The sequence below is a fragment of the Carassius carassius genome, chromosome 27 (assembly GCF_963082965.1).
Source record: "Carassius carassius chromosome 27, fCarCar2.1, whole genome shotgun sequence".
NCBI lineage: Eukaryota > Metazoa > Chordata > Actinopteri > Cypriniformes > Cyprinidae > Carassius > Carassius carassius.
In genome coordinates, this window is record NC_081781.1 from 2,572,457 (window position 1) to 2,594,255 (window position 21,799).

At 36.8% G+C, this 21,799-nt stretch overlaps 2 non-coding genes across 2 annotated transcripts; both read left to right on the forward strand.

The window, feature by feature from the left end:
- Window positions 1-16,888: 16,888 nt before the first annotated feature.
- On the forward strand, window positions 16,889-17,004 carry LOC132107449 (U5 spliceosomal RNA). The gene has a single exon (XR_009424304.1). It is a non-coding gene; the product is annotated as a U5 spliceosomal RNA (small nuclear RNA).
- A 1,617-nt stretch (window positions 17,005-18,621) lies between these two features.
- LOC132107451 (U5 spliceosomal RNA) lies at window positions 18,622-18,737 on the forward strand. The gene has a single exon (XR_009424306.1). It is a non-coding gene; the product is annotated as a U5 spliceosomal RNA (small nuclear RNA).
- The last annotated feature ends 3,062 nt before the right edge of the window (window positions 18,738-21,799 follow it).

Sequence of the window (21,799 nt, forward strand, 5' to 3'; positions counted from 1 at the left end):
TGTGTCAGAGAACCCGCACTGATCGCCGCTGTTTGTAAGCAAAGCCGAGCAGAGAGATTATCTGATGGTAAGAGCTGGGGGCTGTTGTAAACAATCTGTCGTGTGGGTGATAAACCCTGTCAAAAGCACCTCTAGTGCGGCACCTGAGCTTAAAGAAAGTCATGCTCAGATTTGTCTCATGTGCAAGATTAAAATCAGGACTCGGTTGACTTCAGGGTAGGACTGAAGGGTTTATTTATCTCTAATGAATATTTCACATTTCGCACAAAGACATTCCTGCAGAGATCTCTGGGAGTTCTGTGTAATTTGGGGTTTCGCTTCAGCATCAGAACGAGCCGTTTTCAACATCGCAAACAATCCGTATAGGAAACACTGAGCCGTGTGTGAGTGTGTCTGCATGCATGTTTGTGCATGTTTTGTGGGTACCTCATGGCATTAATCATTGGTACTAATTACAACAAACCCATGAACAGACTGACTGGAATCTGTTAAGATTCTGAGGACGATTGCAGGATAATATGTACACAGCCAACCACAGTGCAGCATTTGGTTCATCCAAAAGAAACAGCAGCAAACCCACAATAAATATTGTGAGTGAAAATAGAAACAGCTTAAAATAGAAAATTCTTTTCCTTAGCTCCTTGTGCACGTCAAACAAGCTCCATTGGGCAATCGATTCTGTTGTTACAGATGAAAGCAAATTACAGATCGAAAATTTGTTCTAATTGCTGTGATTAAATTGTTGGAAACGGGTGATAGCATCTCTCAGTCCTCCACCCACTAAAGAACGAGACTCAGCCATTAAATTTTCCTGCTATCAGGAGTTGTGGAGTCCTACTTTGATGTTGTTGGTTTAGAGAAATGGCGGGACTCGATTATGGGCAAAATTAAGGTGGCAGGCCGACCGGGAAGGCGCCGCGGCGTAAAGGGTCAACACAGCAGGAGGGCGGGAGTCGGTCGACTTTGAATAACATGTAACTGCCATTTCTGAGAATAATTGGTTGTTTTTGGAAACAGATTACTTATTTTCATGTGTTTGTAAATTAGTGAAATGTTTGTAGGCATTACAAAGCTTGAAATATAAACCTGAATCAAAGTGTTGTTAGTGATTCTAATGTTCTTCAACCATTTACTGCTTAACAGTATGGTAAAAAGTTATGAAATTTGGTGAAGTTATAGCACAGGGTCAATAATGTCATCTGAACCAATTTGGGGTTCCTCGAAATTTCTAGCACCACCAAGAGTTAACAATTTCAAGTGCACTTTAGCTTATACATTTTCACCTGAAGGACTACAAATTATTCTTATAGACCAAGTCTTACAAAAGTCCCTGATGATTTGTGGTGGTTAACATCATAAACAAAGCTGAATGAAATTGCTGAGAAAGATGGTTTTATTGTAATCATAACATTCAAAATGAGGTCATCTGCTAACATTCAAAAGTTTAAGTTAATAAGATTTTTGAAAGGCATCTCTTCTGCTCCACATTATTTGATGACTGTTTTCTTTTTGAATATATTATGAAATGTGATTTATTCTTGTGATGCAAAGCTGAATTTTCAGCATCATCGCTCCACTTTAGTGTGACATGATATTCAGACGTTATTCTAATATGACGATTTGCTGTTCAGGAAACATTTCTTATTATTATCAATGTTTTTTTGCAGTGTCATATTTTTGTGTAAACTGAGATACTTTCTTTTCAGGATTGTGTACACAATTAGTCCTACTACATCTTTATTGCACCAAATTGTAAATAAACAGTACAACAGTAAAATATAGCCCTTTAGTTTGAGGCTTCTATATGTGGTTTCTATTTCTGTTCTCTGGTCAAAAGACATCAGGAAATCTCCAATTTCTTCCACGGAAAGCTCATCTCCCAGTATGGATACTGCATTTGGCTGGGCTGCCATGAATTCCCTGTAGCCACAGACAGTTGGAGAGGCACTGATGCACACCGATCAGAACACATCATTTAGGCTGGAGCTCACACGGGCAGATGGGAAAATGACAGGGAAAGTCAAACTAAGGGGAAGAATGGGTTTCCTGTCGACAGAATATTCCTGATCTATGATGATAGCACAGGAATGACCATCTAAAATCAGGGCCCCTGGAGAGGAAGTCTCACAGAACAACATCTACAGAGGACTCGGCTGTAATCTTGTTATTCTAAGAGGACAAAATATTAACAAATTTTCCAAAACACTTCAAAATAATCATTCCAGAAGGCCAGATTCACAGCGAATGCCATTTTTGGTTCCTTAAAGAATGCTTCCGTGAACAATTCTTAGTACAAAACCTATAAAGAACCTTGTGTTCAATGGAAAGGATTTTATTCCTTGGATAAAATCAAGGCCCATAAGAAACCATTACATTTTAGACAATTGCATGTGCATTAGAAGCAGAAAGTTCAGATATTTATGACCCTTTTAATACATTACTGGACTGAGATGACATAATACACAAAACCGCAGCTCTAAATCTCAGTTCTAAATCCTTTTATTGACATAGTCTTGAATCCAACCACAAAAAGACCACACCTGTGACAAAGTGTCTATTAAACACTCACCTGTGGGTCAATTATGTTTTTAATCTTTTTGCTTGCACTTGTTGTGTCACTAATACTGTTAGTACCTTAAAGAGTAAGCCCATATTTCTTTTCAACACCTAAAAACTGTATTACCCATGATGCAGGATTACTGTTGAACTCTGAATAGGTTCCAACATGCTGTTTTGTATGTATACACATACATCTATGTTTAGGTTACAAACAGGCAACCTAAATATTTAGGCTACTAACATTTCATTGTGGTGACACCTTTCCAAAGGGGTGCGTTTTCTGTACAACGATGTTAACTCGCTCTTCAACTAGCTGACTAATCATCATTTAAGAAACTAACCAACTAGTCACTATGGTTTTCGAAACTGAAACTGTCGCATCTCAGCTGTTTGAATCACATTGGATCTATAAAACCGTAGACAGAGAAACGAGTTTGCAGCCATCTTTAGAAATGTGTCTTTGAACTTCGCGGTAGTCGATCTCTCATCGCGGTTTTAGAGTCTAGCTGGTAAGATGAATTTATTTATTGTAGAGTTACGAAAGTTAGTGTGTGCGTTGTAATGTTCGAAGCGGATGTCATAAATGTCAGAAGATCGGGAAGTTTTTAAAACATTCGAAAATTCGTAAGACATTATAGACTGTGGAAATACTTCCGAGCGTTCGAAAGGGGCGTGGTTACACAACGTCACTGAGCAACGTGTTCAACCTACAGTCACTTTGATTTTAATTTAGCCTATTATCAGATTAAAAAGAGGCATGATTGTACGTTTACTATATCGTATCTAATCCGAATGTCTCCTGGGATTAAGAGATACTCTACAGACTAGAAGGGTTTTTCCAGTCTTGTTGGGAATGTTTATGTAACCCTAATCATTTGGGCTGTTTGTTTCGGGTCCAGCCGGTGGGCCAAAGCACTTTGGTAATGAAGCCAATTGAACTTAACTGCATAGAAACCGTTTGAAAGCTCTGTTTGTTTTCACTCAGTCTTATCGAAAGATTTGAGAGCAATTACGCTTTGATATATAGGCCTAATTGCTATTAGATTTAAACTGACTGCAGTCATTAGAAAACATGCATTAAACTGAGTTTTTAATCGTGGGTGGCAGCATTTAGTTAGCCTATCTTAAAAAGTATTTTAAATTCAGAATATATAGTTATTTAATTATCATTTAAAAAAAGGTTTACATTTAGTTCTTGCTCTGTGATGTCCCAAAAACATCTGCCAAAATAGGCTGACAAAAACGTAGCTTTGAATTATTATTATTTATTTTTTTACTATAAAAGACAATCAATTAAAAACAAATTGATAGAGGATTTTATTATTAGTCACCCCCCCCCCCCCCCCAAAAAAAATAAAAAAATAAAAATAAAAGAAAATTGAATTATTTTCATTCAGAAAAATAAGTTAAACTGTTGAGAGATCGCCACACAGAACGATGCTTTCTCCTGGTCAGCTGATTCTGTGGGAAAAATAAAAATAAAGAATTTCATTACACTTCAAGTTCATGTTCACGTTCAAAGCACAAAATTGATTTGCTTGCGTGCGCGCGCCTTAGTGTGAGAGAGTTTTAAGTGCCATCTTTCATTAAACTGTTTTAGATATCAGTCCATTTCTAATGTTTCACATAATAATTTAAAATATACTTTTAGCTAAAATCAATCTATTTGAATGGAAAATCTTGACATATTTAGTCTATAGCCTATTATATTTATTTTATAGTAAAGAAACGTACGAACAGAGTATTTGTGTAAGAACAGAGTAATCATAAAAACAAGAGCAAAGACTGACAATGTTTCTGAAAATGTCTATGCATTTTTTCCTACCTGATTTATTCTACAATTTTATGTTCTATATTTGAAAATGATTCTCATGCTTCGAAAATCTGGATCACTCGAGATCACACGTCGTCATGTGGAATTCAGATGCATGCTTTTACATGATAATAAATAATAACAACAACTTTAGAATTAGAATTATACAGGCTAATAGGCTACACAATTATAGAATTATATACATACACACACGTGTATCTGTTTAGGCTATACATTGTAAGAAATTATGTTTATTAAAAGCATATTCAAAATATGGGAATAAACTGGCATACAAATGAGGCTCAAAATAACATTTATTTTTCATGTAGGCTACCTTAAAAAAAACAATCAAAACCTCCTTTTGAAAAGGTTAGGCTAAATCTTTATTTTATAAATTTGTTTGACAGACGGAGCGACACTTATCAGACTGCAACAAGACCAAAAACACGTCTTACCTAGTAAGAAAGAAAGGAAGAAGAAAAAACCCACTGAGCCCATCTTTAACAAACATCCAGAATCTTCACACCGCACTTCTATCGCTTCTGAGAGAGATCTCGTTCAAACGGGTTCAAGGACAGAAACCATGTTTTTTTTAGGGAACAAGGCGATAATTCCACTCGGATGATGCAACACTGCCATCTACTGACCACGAGAGACCACTTCAACCACAAACCCTAACACTGCAGCAAGATTCAGTGGAGCCTATTTCAATTACAAATTATAAAGTGATTATAAAGTGAGGCAGCGTCTCATGAAAATGTGATATGATACAAATGATACGCATCTACCCAACAACCCTCATCGAAGGCACTTTACCACGCATCAATACCACGATTTTTTGTTTTTATTTGGCGTACTATTTATACGCACTTCCATGAGATCGGGGAGCTAAATTGCATTTAACGCAGATTAAAACGAGGCTTTCAGGGAAAGACTTCTTTACGATGCCACACACTAAAAGGGAAGATCAAGAATCGGTATGTTATCAATGGACGCACTGCAGGCCTCCTTTTCTACCTCACAGCCTCCTTATTCCTGTCAGAAATTTAATATGGCACTACCATAATAACCAATTAGGATGTTTTAAAGTTCTTAAGGGAAGAGTAGCCTATTTAGCTGATTTAAACAAAAGAAAATTAACAAATAGGCCTTTTATCACTTTCAAAACAGATTTCAAATATAAAACTGGACAACGCCATTTGATTAGATCTAGCATGTTTATTCATACATTTTGTTCCAATAAGAAGCAGGACAGGAACAGGAATCAGGTTTTGATGTCCTAGTGCAAATGCATGATCAAACTCTATGCACCTTTTCTCAAACTTGCTTCTGGAAAATCACTTTAGTTATGGTTTTTCTGGTCTGACTTATGCGTCTTATTATTTGTTGTTGTCCATCTTCCATTTCATCACTGACATAAATCTTCAGTGGTCCAGTAACACAAGGCTGGTTAAGTTCATCTTCTCTCTCTTTTGCTCTTTGTAAAAATGTCTGATGGAAAAGCTCATCTTTAATGACTTAAACTGAACCTTCACTGCCCTGTTAAGATAAAATAATGCAAAAAGAAAAATTCTTTACATTGTCCTCCAAAACATTTATCAGTAGAGTAAAGCACCTGCATGTATGGCCGTCTACACCAGGATCATCTTGTGCGGCCCGAGCAGCCTGTCTTCACATGGAGTTCAACGATCAGCTGGGGAATTGAATGGAAGTTGTAAAAATAGATGAAAAAAATCCAGAAAAAGAATTCATCCTCATTTGGCTGTGACGGTGGTCTGGGCTTTTTTGTCCCGGGTGTATCCTCAGCAGCTGAAATCACTGAAGATGTTTGTGTTTGCAGGGAAAATATCACATCTATCATTCATTTGGGGGCTCACAGGCCAGAACTGTTTCCACATTTGACAGACTACTCATTCGGGCGGTTTCACGTCACGCTTTCCAAAAGCCCATTCCGATTCACTGCAGATTCAAACCCTCACTGGTTTCATTTCATCTGCCCACATATAAAACATAAGTCATGAACACCCTTCTTCAAATAAAGACAGACGGACGGACGGACGGACGGACGGACGGACAGACAGACAGACAGACAGACAGACAGATAGACAGATAGATAGACAGATAGATAGATAGATAGATAGATAGATAGATAGATAGATAGATAGATAGATAGATAGATAGATAGATAGTCTATCTCAGTTTGTTCATGTTATTCCAGACAGACTGGATGATGGTGAGATCAGATCTCTGTGTGAAGCGCTGGTTGTTGTCAGACTCCTTGTAAAATCAATGTTTGGAAATGTAAACTGATATTTCCTTCTGACACACTAATACAGATAGAAATAACTGACTTGGGCTGAAGAAAATAGTGTTCTAATTTTTGCCACCACTGTATAATATAATAGAATCATAAAATAAAACTGTTTTATCTAAACTCAAACTGCAGTTGGGTTATTTTAATTAGGTAAAAAAAAAAGGGACCCAGTTAAGTTCACATACGTCTCGTCCAGATGCAGGAAACCCACAGTATTTATTTTCTTTGGTCTCAATTTGTGTTTCGAGTCTAAAACAGTGTGTGTCCTTCAATATTATATAGTGCCAAAACTCCAAAACTCACAAACACAGCACAACCAACAGAAACCTTCCACACATGTGATGTATCCTGACTTCTCCTGGAAGAACGAGGAACTCCCTGCTGATGGGTATATCAAGGCTTTGGGCTACTAAATACAGGTCTGAGTTTCCTGTGTGTTCCTGTCTGCTGGTGGGCTGAGCGCTCATCTGTCCGCTGTCCCTCTGAGGCCATAAATCGTTCAGAAGGGATGAAGTCCTTGTGTTCCCTGCCTAAACTGCTGCGTGAAATCTGCATGGCCGTGTTTTGACAGCCCATGGCTTTAAATCATCACTTTATGATGGCCAGGGAAAACGTGTCCGTGTTCCCACCAATGATTTACGTTCACTGGAATCTGGAGGATATGATCATTTGGCCCAGGCAGATGGATTGAGAGATACCAAAGGGCGTCTGTGCCAAACGCTCTCATGAGCCGCACAAATGGAGTCCACATGCTGGAGAAAGAGGCTGACATCTCTGTTCATCTCCTCAATGTCACGTGCCTCTCCTCCTGCCTAATGAATTACACTTATGTTCAACTCTGCTGGGGAGGGATCAAGTCTCATAATTCATAATTCTTAGTCATATAATCATAAAAGAGCTTATAGAATGAGGCCAACATCAAAAAAAAAAAAAAAAAAACTCAAACTTGATGTCATCAAACTTGATGTCATTGATTTCAGGAACAACTGCTTTCTGGGCAGAACAGGTTGAGTGACTGGAAAGTGCAGTTCTCCAAGTTTTCTCCATGACTGCAGATGTATAATGAAATGGGTTTATCATTTTTTTCATACATTTTTTCTCCTTCTGCAAAGCCAGCAGTGTCATTATTTACGCAGGCTGCCATAATCTGACTGTTGGCTTTATTATAAAAATGACCGTACTTTTCCAAGTGATCTGATTTACAATTTTTGCTTCATGAACAATAAAATGGATACAAATATTCCCATCAGTTTACATATCTGCAGACCAGGGGATATGATGCAGGCAGCACAATGGATTTCAAAACTGATAATAGTAAGAACTGTCTCTTGAGCAGCAAATCAGAATGATTTCTGAAGGATCACGTGACACTGATGATGCTGAAAATTCAGCTTTGCATCAAAGGAATAAATTAAAGTTTACAATATATTCACATAGAAAACAGTTATTTTAAACTGTAAAAATAATTCATAATATTACTGTTTTTACCAGATTTTTAAACAAATAAATACAGCCTTGGTGCTGACTTCTTTCAAAAACATAACTGACCGGTAACTGTCTATCTTGTGTTTTCTTTTGAATGTGTTCATGAATGTGTAACGACTGGGTGAAGGAGTGGCAGGAAGCCCTTACGAAAGGAAAATATATTTACCAATATATTTCTTAAAATATATTGTGATATATTGATATATATTTTTTTCCCTTCTTATTTTCTACTATATTATATATTTGAATACATTTAATAATATATTAATGATACATATATTATATAATATATTGCAAAATATACAAATGATTATATATTGCAATATATATATATAAATATAAATATATATAAGAAAATATACCTAATATATTACATGATATTTTGCAATATATTGCAATATATTTTTGTTTCATAAGGGAGCAAGTGCGAGATTAACGAGATTTAATGAAGACAATGAGACGATACAAAACTGAGACACAAATAACGCTGGGAGGAATGCACAGTCCAAGATGGTGGTGAGGAATGACGAATCCGGAAGGCGGAGGTGAGTTGGCAGCAGGAGAGGGTGACACAGGAACTGCGGGGAAGCGAGGCGAAGGTAAGTGGTGTTGCTTGGTGCTGGGTTGCGTAGAGTGGACGGGGTTCCGGGGAGACACGGACATCCAACTCAGAAACACACAAGAAAGCAAGGCATAGGTTACAAACATGAAACAACGCTCTCACGAACACAAGACGCTAGACAAGCCAATATATAGGGATGAGTAATGAGTGAAAGCTGTTGCTGATGACAGTTAACGGAGACGCCCACAAACTAATCAGTGCTGACGCATAACACACAGACTTCACCCACAAAGTGCAAAACCCAGAGATCACGGTTTACCAACCGTGACAGAATAGCTCACTCCCCTGTGTTGCTTTAACATACTGGAGGTCATGATGTAGACAGGCGCTGGTGGTCTTCCCGGCTACCCAAACCACACTGGCACTAACTCACTCCTCTAGAGGACCAGATCATCGTCCCAGACAGGCATGAGAGCTGAGCAGGAAGCCAACTAAACTAAACAGTGTTTTGGGTCATATAAGCCAACAGATGTTCATAGATAATGGTAGACTAGAGTCCAAAACATGTCGATCTTCACATTTATGCATGTATAACTCCTTATATGTGGACAAAATAACTATGGATTAGCCTGTATACATTTTTTTCTTTTTTTTTATTAAATTAATTTTTATCCATCAAGAAATAGCATTGCAGCATCCTTAAGATAGGGGTCAATGGCACACAAATAAACCTCAACAATCATGTGTTTAGATTAATTTACAGTTCCTTTAAGAATAGATGCGTTTATTCTCTGAGCACTTTTCTTAAAAGGTTTCAATGCAGAAATGGAAAATATTTGCAATGATCTTCTGGCCGGAGACTCAGGTTTAGCTAATCTGTTATCTAAGGGGCTCTGAATTCTCATAGCAGACTTTCCATCCTTTTCACTTGATTTCCAAAAGTATCTAAACATCCCTGTGTAGACTTTAAACATTGTGTGGTTGGGGCATTTACTAAACGCTCTTTCATCCCACATGACTTCCCACACTGTCCAGCGCACAGAGCCGCAGCATGGAAAAAGATTTCAGCAGTGGAATCACGACTGTGGACGGCCACCCATGTCTTACCTCACGCCCTTTGGCCCTGATCCTGGGAGATGAGTTTTCCTCACTTGTAACTGCAGACAGTGAAATGCAGCAGAGCTTCGGGTAAAGCACTGATCCGGCTCTGCTGTGTCCTACATACTGTAGAAGAGAGGCAAGGACAAGGAAAGTATTATGTTCGCTCCTCAGGCCATATCCACCATTTTTATAGCGTATATGAATTGTTTCAAGCATTTATTACCCTGAATTCTCAACAGTTAGCTTTGTGCGCATGATGCAATACAGCAATAAAGAGAAAATGATAAAAGTCATTCTAAAACACTGACTGATAAAACAAACTTTTCTAACTATATCTTGCTGTGTGGAGCGGGGTGAAAACCATGTTGGTAAATCGAACTAAATGGAGTAAGTCTAAGTTAAAAGACTAAAACTACTAACTGAAAACAAATAAAAACTAAATCTAAACTAAAACTAAATTAAATAATTAGTAAAATTACATACATACAATTATAAATACAAAATATATATGTAATATAAAAAATTATAAAGGTCTAAAAAAGTCACTAAAAAAGTAACTAAAAATGTAAATACTAAAATTAAAAATAAAAGTTTATTCAAAATATCAACAACTATAGTAGGTGTGGAATTTTGCCTTATTCCTTATTGGAACTTTACAGAGCTTGGAAAATAATCAAATTATTTCATTTAGGATAACCACTGGGTTCAGTTAGTAAGCAAAAACTTATTGTGCTTTTGTTCTGGGCAAACATCCAACAGGTCAGAATTGGGAGCCTTGTAACCTATTTCAAAAAGCATTATGAACTACAAAAGATTGCACATAGATCTTCTTTCCAGTCTAAGGGCATAATACTATTAACTGCTTGCTGTATGCAATTTATTTATAAGCAAATACTGCTTAATATTATACCATTATAAGGGTGTAATATGAAATATTAGGCTAATTTTGTCCAGCGCATGTTTTATAAAACTGTGCAGGGCCCTGACTGATGTGTGCATGCCATGCTGAATGCCTGTTGTTTTTAAAATCTGTAGCCTGCATCATAAGAATAGCATATATTCGTTTTCTAATAGTTAATAGTTAATAGTTTCTAATCTCTTCCGTGTCTGTTGTGAGAGAGAGTTCAAATCAAAGCAGTCTGGATATCCGGTTCACGAACGAATCATTCAGTTCACCAAATCGAACTGAAACGTTTTAAACGGTTCGCATCTCTAATACGCATTAATCCACAAATGACTTAAGCTGTTAACTTTTTTAATGTGGCTGACACTCCCTCTGAGTTCAAACAAACCAATATCCCGGAGTAATGCATGCACTCAAACAGTACACTAACTGAACTGCTGTGAAGAGAGAACTGAAGATGAACACCGAGCCGAGCAGAGCGGCGGTGCGAACGCACAGTAATGCAGTAGCTCTTAGGGGGTGACCAGACGTCCTGAAAAATTTGGGACAGTTCCGAAATCGAAACTGTCGTCCCGAATCCCGAATCTGGCCCTAATCGTCCTGAAAATTATACTAAAGCAAAATCTTGAGTAGTCATTGTCTGATAAACATTAAAAACTGTCTGCGGAGGTTGAGTCGGCCGAGAAGGGTATTCCTGCACAACCGGAGGCTGCAGTTTCAGGACCGCAGTTCTTGGACTGCAGCTTTAGGACTCTAGTTTCTTTGTGACAGCGCTACCTACCGTACTGGATCAACACTAATTAAAGATGGTCGACGTGGATAGTGGATGAGTAACGATATTTAATTATGTTTTATTTTATAACGTTTAAACCGTGCAAAGTTTACATAGTGAGAACTGCTAACTATGACTTAATGATTAATTCCCACCAAATTAAGAATTTGTGAGCTAGTTTTATTAATTACTACGACGTTAATTCATGGCCATGATTTCATAAATCCTTATTGAGTTTTAATGACAAAGTATTATAAGTGAATTTAGCCTGCACATTAATTAAACTTATCAGATGACAAGAGTATGGTTGATGTAAGGTTTGTAAGATTTACCTGCAGCTTAATGTATTAGTGTGAATACTGGCTTAATAGTCGTTGTTTTACCATATTTATGTATAAAATATCTTTCATATTTAAACTGCACTGACTGCCTAGTTGCACTATGTGTTAGCCTGTTGTTTTGGCATTGCTTTGCAATGAGGAATGAGGCTTTTGGCAATTTTAATAGCTTGTTACAATTTGGCCTAATCTGCAGGTCTACTCCACATACAGTCCATTGATATCATGTGTTAGTTTCTGTCATGTTCTGCATGGCCAATATAAAGGGATTTTATTGATTTGGTTATGCTCATTGTAGGACAGATGATTATATATATATATTATATACTAGTTGAATATGTTAAACAAATGTTTCTTATTTATCTCTCTCTGTCTCTCGCTCTCTCTTCCCCTAGAGTTGAAGCCTACAGCCATTCTATCCATGCAGCAACTGATGGAAAAGGGGTGCACTTTGGTGCTGTTGTCGCAAAAATGACACATATATATATATATATATATATATATATATATATATATATATATATATATATATATATATATATATTGAAGAGTTCAGATGCAAAAGCCTCTAAGTGGCATCTGAAATTTTCATCTAAAATTTGGATTTTTATCAAGCTCCTATGCTTAGGTTGAGTCATTTTACTTTAATGGCAATGTGCAGGTCCTTTCCAGGCTATTAAAGTGAAATAACTGAGTTTCAGATGGCACTTAGAGGCTTTTGCATCTGAACTCTTCAATATATATATATATAGATAGATAGATAGATAGATAGATAGATAGATAGATAGATAGATAGATAGATAGATAGATAGATAGATAGATAGATAGATAGATAGATATGGATATAGATATATATAGAAATAAACATTCTTGAATCATTCTTGTATCTTGTCTCGCCTGTCAACAACTTTTAAAATATTGGCTATAATTTAGTGACTCCATATGCTGATTCCAACTTTAATTACCTGATAATGAGCTAATTCACCTTAAGGAGGTAAATCAATATACTGTATAAATCAAGAGACTAAGACTTTTAAGGTTCTTCATTTTTTACAATTGTTTTAATTTTACAAAATTGATATTTCATTTATATTTTGTGAAAATTCATGTTTAAATTTAAAATTGTGACTCAAAGCACACTTAGTAATTAACCTCTGCTGCATTTTGAATCTAAAATCACATTTAAAAACAAATACTACTGAGACTACTTAATAGATTGATGCTATATACAAAATAACGTGACTGCAAACTAAATCAACAGGGTACTAGAACTGCGGCCCTGAAACTGCAGCCATTGCTATATCGTCCAGTACGGTAGGTGGCGCTGTCACCAAAAATTAGGGTCCTAGAAGTGCGGTCCTAGATCTGCGGTCCTGAATCTGCAGCCTCCGGTTGTGCAGGAACATACTATTGGGTCGTCCTGCAAACAGCCCCCGCCGGCTGCTCATTGGCTGCAGCATCTTTTTTCTAAGTTCTAAAAAAATCCTGTTGGCGGCTAGGCACGAATTTAGATATTAATTTATCTAATTAATCTATATGCACAAAGACAATACGACCTTTTTGTCCCCTTTTTGTTTTAAAGCTTGATGAAGAGAGCACAAGTTGCTGCAGCTGCGAGGAGGACAGTGATGCACGCGTACAGGAGTGATTGACAGTTCGACCTCTTTTGGGCCACTTAAAGCACTGCTTTTGACGCTTTGTTTATTCGCTTTAATCGTGTTAAATGCAGTTTGTGCTGTAGTCTGTCGTACCGTCCATCACCACTGAGTATCGCTGTAGTAAACAAACCAAAGGTGAGTTTGTGATGTGGCTGAAAACAATACGTCTTGGTTGTTTTAGCGATTTAGTTTTTTTTTTATTGTTTTTTTTTATTGCAAATACAAAGATGACATTAATGAAATACATTTTTGCATATTTTACACAAAATGTATCAACAATGCATCCAAAGTAATCTGAAACACTATAAGAGAAGAGAGGGAGAAACAAATCAGGAACAGAACAAGTAAGGAAAAGGGGATGTTTCATATATATAAACTCAAAACAAGTATTAATCACTGTACATGAAAGATCTCATCAGATCTCTTCAAAAAAATAAATAATTTTTTTTGGTATTAATTACTTTTAGAGATTAGTAAATGTTCTTCTTCACATTAGAAATCTATTAAAGTAGGTATATTCTTAAGAAATCTTTCTTTGTGAAAATGGAACTTTGCCACAAGGATAAGAAAGTTAACAGTTGATTCTAAAGATTTGTTTTGGTTTTCAAAAAACCAAACATTCTTTAATGTGTAAATTACAATTCACATTAACTTTAGAAAAACAACCAGAAACTTTCCAGAAAAGTGATGAAACATTACATGAGATGGCAAATATCTTCACTTTCTTTTTTACAGAAGGTACATATATCAGCTACATCACAAAATTTAGACAAAAATGCTTTACAAGGTTATATATTATGCAAAATTTAGCGATTGAGCTGCAGACTTTGTTTCATGATGACGAAACCTGAATTACTCCTGTACCTACAGAGCAGTTTGTTTGTTTTTTCATTATAACTAAATATTTTTAAACTGTAGTCTAATGGCCGTTTTTATTTTTATTTATTTTTATTCATTTTTAATATCTTAAGCATAAGTGTAGTCAGTTCAGTGTATTCAGATCACACCGTTCTGTGCTTTCCTGACTGTGCATCTTGCCGATTTGTAGATTATTTATTAAGCTCATGTTTGACCTCAGATCGTATAAGTTTTTCGCCTTTAATTAACTATTTCTGTGGGAAGTAGCGCAGTGAATAATATCTAATAATATCTTTTTTTGTTGTTCTGCATTATTGTGGGACTGTTGTACTTGAGTTGTAAGGTAGTTTGTTTTTGAAGTGAACTTTGTGTTGTGAGTTACTTTGTATGTTGGATAAATTAGTTTAGTGTAGTATTTGGCAACTGAACAAATTCAAATCTTATTTTCCTTTTGAGGTATCTCTTTAGTCATATGTCTGTAAAATGAAAACTTTTTGTTTCTTCCCTTTGGGTATTTGATCCCTGGTCTATGAAAATGGTCGCAAAAGGTCAAGCTTAAAAGTGCTCTAAGCGATGCCGAAAGTCGTAACTTCTTGTTGACGTTCAAATTGTTGTCAAAAAAACGGAGGCTAGCTAGACCCTCCCTCCCTCCTCCGAAAATAATGGTTATGCCCTTTCTTAATTTTCCTCGGAATTAACAGATGACGTGTTAACGATGACAAACAATACACAGAAAGGTAAATTAGAGGCATGTTCATTCATAATTTGGCATGCAAACAAATCAACCTCGATGAACTATAGTAAACAAAACCCGACGGACCGGGGAGAAACAAAATTTTGACTAGTCTAAATTATTTTTTGCACTAATCTTTAGAATTATTGAATATGATGTATGTTTAGATGCTTGAATTTTTTTGTAACAAGTATGAATTGTGCATTATCTCTTACTGTATTATAATATATACATTATTGCATTAACAGCAATGACAGAACAGGCTAGAATTTGTGCATTAAAAATTTATATTGCTGTATTTGCATTTCCTTTAGTTCACTTAGCAGACGTGTTTAAGCAAAGCAATTCAAAGTATACAGTTAGCTTGCTTTGTCAGTAAAGCTAGCTTTTTTATTATTATTTATTCGAACAATAACACACAATGTTTGTAAAGAATTTTTATATTATTCCAGATGAAATAAAGATGCAGAGAAAAATGATGCTTTATACATTTATGACCGAGATAGAAGCACTTGTTTGTGGAAAGCAGATAACTTAGCTGGAATTTTATCTATATTATAATTACACATCAAAACAAAAAACTAATACCACCAATATTTGAGAAAAAAAGGAAAAAAAAACATAATGAGGGATAAAATACGGAAGTTCTAAGCGGCCATGCATTATAATTTTTTTTTCATTTTTGTTTTCTCGTTATAACGACTTAATTTTCTCGTTATCTTGACATAACGAAAGTCGTTTTCTCGTTATCAACTTAATTTTCTCTAATAAGTAACAAAACTGCGCCAGCAGGTGGCACTATAGACCTGAGTATAACTGATGGGGTGTTGTACACTGTCCACTTTAATGTACACGGACCTTTCTCGTGATCGCTATAATTTGTGCAGTCTTGTTCATTACTGACATTTAATTAATTCATAAATGTTAAATGCTTTAATCAACATGATTATTTTGTGTATTAAGTTCTTGCTAGATGCATGAGTTTCACCAACGCATTCTGGGTCATAAAATAACTGCTTATCAAAACCAAGGTTGATGTCACTGTATTCTGTTTGCACCTATATCTTTATTTGTGCTTCTTTTAGGCAAATGATTAGGTAGTTAATAAGCGGAAATGTTCTGTGTATCTACAGTAGGACAGGATTTAAAGATGTAGGCTATTTGTGATGTGCTTTTATTCCTTATTATTAATCTTTATTGTTAACAATATTGATGAGAAATGTGATGTATATGTAAAATGCATAGGCTAATTTAATTCCGTTTTGTTCTATAATGTTGTAATCATTTTTTTCTGCACACACGAGAAAAATAAGTTGTTATAAGGAGAAAACGACTTTAGTTATGTCGAGATAACGAGAAAATTAAGTCGTTATAACGAGAAAACAAAAAGGAAATAAATATATAATGCATGACCATCCGGGGACTTTTGGCATACTCTTTTCAGCATACCACGCTTAAGGAAACACATGTTCTAATCTCACATACTATTTAGGATGGATAGTATGAACACTGAGACGCAGGGTAGCTGATTCCTTGAGTGTGATGACGAATCCGGAAGTAAGCTCTCTTACCCACAATGCAATGGGGTGCAGTTAAAATCAACGTGTTTTAAATTTTATAAACGCACACAATCTTATTTGCTATGTCGTTTAAATATAATAATCATTAAACGTTATTACACGTTGTTTTTTTGTAATATGTTGTAGTACCGATGTCAGTCATGTCCTCACCGTTCTTGTGGAGTGTGCTCCTGTCGCTCGAGTACGTACTGTATGCTCTCTCAAAAGTAGTACACTCATGTTTCTCTTCAGATCGTATAAATCTTTCGCCTTTTACTAAAGATTTCCGTGGGGAGGAACACAATGAGTATTAACTAATTTTTTGATGCCCTGCTTAACCGCGGGGCTTCTTTATCGTGTTGAATAACAGAAATATCGTATTGTTCAATTATGTGATCGTTCATGTTTACACGGATGGTAGTCCGGTCGGTCTTTAAGTCGGACAGAACTGTCATGACTGGAGTTTGATTTTCTGCAATAAATTTTTTTTATTTTGCTTTCCCACCAAGTAATTAGAAATAGAAAAGACATGTCAGAAATGTCTATCCAAGTACAAGCTCGCTTTCAGTTTAGAGTTCGCATTAGAGTCATTTTCTTTGTATTCAATACTAGTGATGTGAAGTTCGGATCATTTTACCGACTCGATCGGATCTTTGAGTCTCGTCCATCAGCAAAATGAACGAATCTTTTTACGAATCATTTCGTTCATTTTATCAACTATAATTAAACATATTACGTGTTACTTCCCTAACGTCTACTAGTACTTACGCAAACGTTGATCACACTACAAACAAGACAAAACTATTATGTTATAATAAAAAGAAAATGTGAATTCATTGGTTACCTGGTTCTTCAGTCTCTGATTAGCTCACCTCAATTCTTCAGGTTTGAGTTAAACAATGCAGTCTGAGCCGGAAAGATAATTGATTAGTTCATCTCATAATTCTTCTGGTTTGAGGACAGTCTATGGGTTTGAGTCGTTCCTTTATCACGTGACAAACCCATAATCTTTGACCATAGACTGGAGTTATTACCTTTGTTACAACATTCAGTGTATAGAAAATAACCATCATGACAGAAATTCATACACTTATAAAATGTAAGAAGTAAAAAGCTACAATTAGAGTCCAGAAACGCAGTAACTGTAAGAATAAATAATAAATATGATGATAATGATCATTGATGATAGTAACAATGACTATGCAGCGGATGCTTGTAAATTAAATTGTCTATCCAATACTGTCACGTGACAAAAGAACGAACAATAGGTTAAAGCTTTTTATACAGTCTTTTTATTATTATTATTATTATGAAACAATACAAACATTAAGGCAGTACACTTAAAATCATAAAGACAACAAAAATAAATAGTAATATTAATAAAATACACACAGATTTGTTGCCAGTATATGGTGTTTTAATAAAGAGTCTGGTCTATGGTCAAAGCTTATGGGTTTGTCACTTGATAAAGGAACGACTCGAACCCGAGGAATCATGGTATGAACTAATCAATTATCTTTCCGGCTCAGACTGCATTGACTGAAACAGGTGAACTACTAAACTAATTCCAGTACAGCCTATAGAATCTTGCGCATGCGCGACTGAACGAATAACTCCCGAGACGACTCGCTCTTCCCGAGTCACATTAAAGATTCGTTCAAAATGAACGAGTCGTTCAAGAACGACCATCACTATTCAATACGAAGACGGTGCCCTCTTTTGGTCAGCTATATCTATGTCCGTCTAAAAGTGTAAATTCTTTATTTATTTTTATTGTTTTAACCTAAATCTTATTTAAAAGTACAAGAAGAAAAACCAGATGGGTTGCTTTATTACAGAATATTGTAAGTAACTATAATACAACAAATAATGAGTGTTAAATGTTGAACATATTGTGGTGCTCACCGTTCTTGTGGAGTGTGCTCCTGTCGCTCGAGTATGTACTGCTGCTCTCTCGAAGCTAGTATGCTTATGTTATTCTTCAGGTCGTATAAATCTTTCCCCTTTTACTGAAGATTTCCGTGGGGAGGAACACAATGAGTTTTAACTAATTTATTGATGCCCTGTGCTTAATGGTGGGGCGGCCCAATCAATTTAAAAGTCAGATGTATATCTCACTCAGTGTTCGATTTAAGATTGGTGTTGAATTTGGCTGGAATCTCTCAAAGTCTAGAATCGGTAAGACGTATTAATGCATTATGCTATTTTCTACTAGTGGTGGGCGATACTGCAAAATTTGGTATCGATCCGATACCAAATACATATAGGGTCAGTATTGCCGATACCGATACCAGTACGATACTTTCTACTAAAAAAAAAAAAATTTGTGTAGGAGAGCAGTAGGTCTATGTCATTATTTCTGATTCTGAGGTGAATGAATGATCAATTATTTAGGCAATATTTTTTATTAATGTATTGAAGTCCACAAAATTATTAGTTATTAGGCACTGTAGAATGAATTCTTTACAGCCTTTTAAAAAAATAAAAAATAAATAAAGAATAAAAAAAATCTCTCACTTTTTTCTGGTTTTAAAAGCAAATGAAATAAAGTGCACACAATTATTACTGAAGAACAAATATACCTGTGCAATTACATTCCCTGAGCCCCCCTTCTTGACTTCAATGTGCTATCAGCAACGCTCACTCTGTTCGCTGCTCCTCTGCGACTCACAGCAGAGCAGCAGGAGGGGGGGGGGGGGGGGGGGGGGTAGCAAAGTGGGCCAGGATGTGAAAGCAGCGTTTGCTCAGGATTGTAGATTTAGAAGACACGAGCAAAGTATAAGGAATGTAGATGAGAGATATTTAAATTAAAATATCGATTCAATTACAATTGTATCGATCCGATACCAATACCAGTGTTGCCATCGATACTATCGATATTTAGATCGATCCGCCCACCCCTATTTTCTACTAAACTAAGAAAATAAAATTATAGAATGTCTGTCCAAATACAAGCTCACGTTCAGTTTAGAGTTTGTGTTAGACTCGGAAGAGAACGCTGTCTTTGTATTCAAAAATGAGATGGTGCCCTATTTTGGTCAGCTATATCTGAGTCAGTCTAAAACTTGTAGGGGTAGCTGCAGCCTGGGAGTATTATCTGCCTGCAAAACCGGAGGCTGCATTTCTAGGACCCTAGGTTTTGAGTGACAACGCCATCTACTGCATTAGAGGACCAGCGAAGATGGATGACAATCAGAGTGTGAGTATCAAATGTTAATCAATTTCTTATATGTTCAACATTAAAAACAACTGTGATGCATTTCAGTGGAAAGCTAATGTAGGCTATCTGCATGACTTGTAAGCTTGTGTTGACTTAGTCACGGCACAATTAACTGTTGCACATTCGTTGTGAAAGCTTGTTAATTAATCATTGTTTTAACATTTTAATTAAGTTAAAATAATCGTAATGTTTTAACTGTCACATGCTCACAGTCAGCCTGTTTAACGTTACCCCACAATACATGGTATGAGTACGTCTCTTCTTTTTGACATGGTTTTATAATGTTGATTGAGACATATGATATTTTAATAGTCAGACATTATAGAGAAACCATCATAATAATTGACTGTTAAATACAACCGAGCGCCAACCTCTCGCTCTCTCTCGTGAGGCCAATAAGGAAGTGACTAAAACTGCAATTCATCGACTGGCCGCTTGAGGCTGGCTGCAAAAGGGAGTCAGTCCCATAGACTCCCCATGTTAAAATGCCCAACTTTACAGCAGGAGAAAACATGTTTACAGCCTGGTTCAAAAAATGATTTTGGTCTAAATAGCTAATTTTGCCCTTCATGACAACTGTGAGGGGGGTGAATTTTTTTATAACTCATCCGTTTAAATTATATTAAGACTTAAAGTTCTGCATAATTAAGGGCGTAGCCACTTGAGTGACAGGTGGATTGCCGCTGCTGACACTGCCGTCGTGCTAGGTGGGTGTGGCTTCAGCAACTAGCTCCCGCCTTTTTGCCCATTTTTGATTGTCCGGGAGAGTCGCGCGGTGACGCGCTGCCAAGATGGCGACGGCCCGCTCTCCCCCACTTGGGATTCACTAAAGTACAGGGGTTTCAGTACCGCGACGCACACGGGGCGTTTCCGAGGGTGTGGCCATCACCCCCCCCCCCCCCCCCAAAAAAAAATTGCAGGTCATCGCACATGCGCAGAATATAGTGCCTTCTTCCCGCGCACTTTTTTCAAATTGGAGACCAAACTGAAGGACGATGAAGAGCAGACTGGTCGTCATTAAACAGCCATGGACAATCAAGGACAAAACAGCGAATTCGGTAACTATTTTTGAGCTTTTATTATGATCAAGAGGCAAACAGTTTTGTAAAAGATGCAATAGGATTCAAATGTAAGGAGTGGTTTCACGTGATATTGTTACCTGTAACGTTACTTAAGAGTAACATGTGTGTCAGATACCTGTGTGTGTGTGTGTGTGTGTGTGTGTGTGTGTGTGTGTGTGTGTGTGTGTGTGTGTGTGTGTGTGTGTGTGTGTGTGTGTGTGTGTGTGTTTGTGTTTACATGGGCTTAATGCAAGATACCTGTCCTAACTGAGTTACATGTGCATCCGATACCTGTGTGTGTGTGTGTGTGTGTGTGTGTGTGTGTTTGTGTTTGTGTTTACAGGGGCTTAATGCAAGATACCTGTCCTAACTGAGTTACATGTGCATCTGATACCTGTGTGTGTGTGTGTGTGTGTGTGTGTGTGTGTGTGTGTTTGTGTTTGTGTTTACAGGGGCTTCATGCGAGATACCTGTCCTAACTGAGTTACATGTGCATCCGATACCTGTGTGTGTGTTTACAGGGGCTTCATGCAAGATACCTGTCCTAACTGAGTAACATGTATGTCAGATACCTGTGTGTGTGTTTACAGGGGCTTCATGCAAGATATCTGTCCTAACTGAGTTACATGTGCATCAGATACCTGTGTGTGTGTTTACAGGGGCTTCATGCAAGATACCTGTCCTAACTGAGTAACATGTGCGTCAGATACCTGTGTGTGTGTGTGTGTGTTTACAGGGGCTTCATGCGAGATACCTGTCCTAACTGAGTAACATGTGCGTCAGATACCTGTGTGTGTGTGTGTGTGTGTGTGTGTTTACAGGGGCTTCATGCGAGATACCTGTCCTAACTGAGTAACGTGCA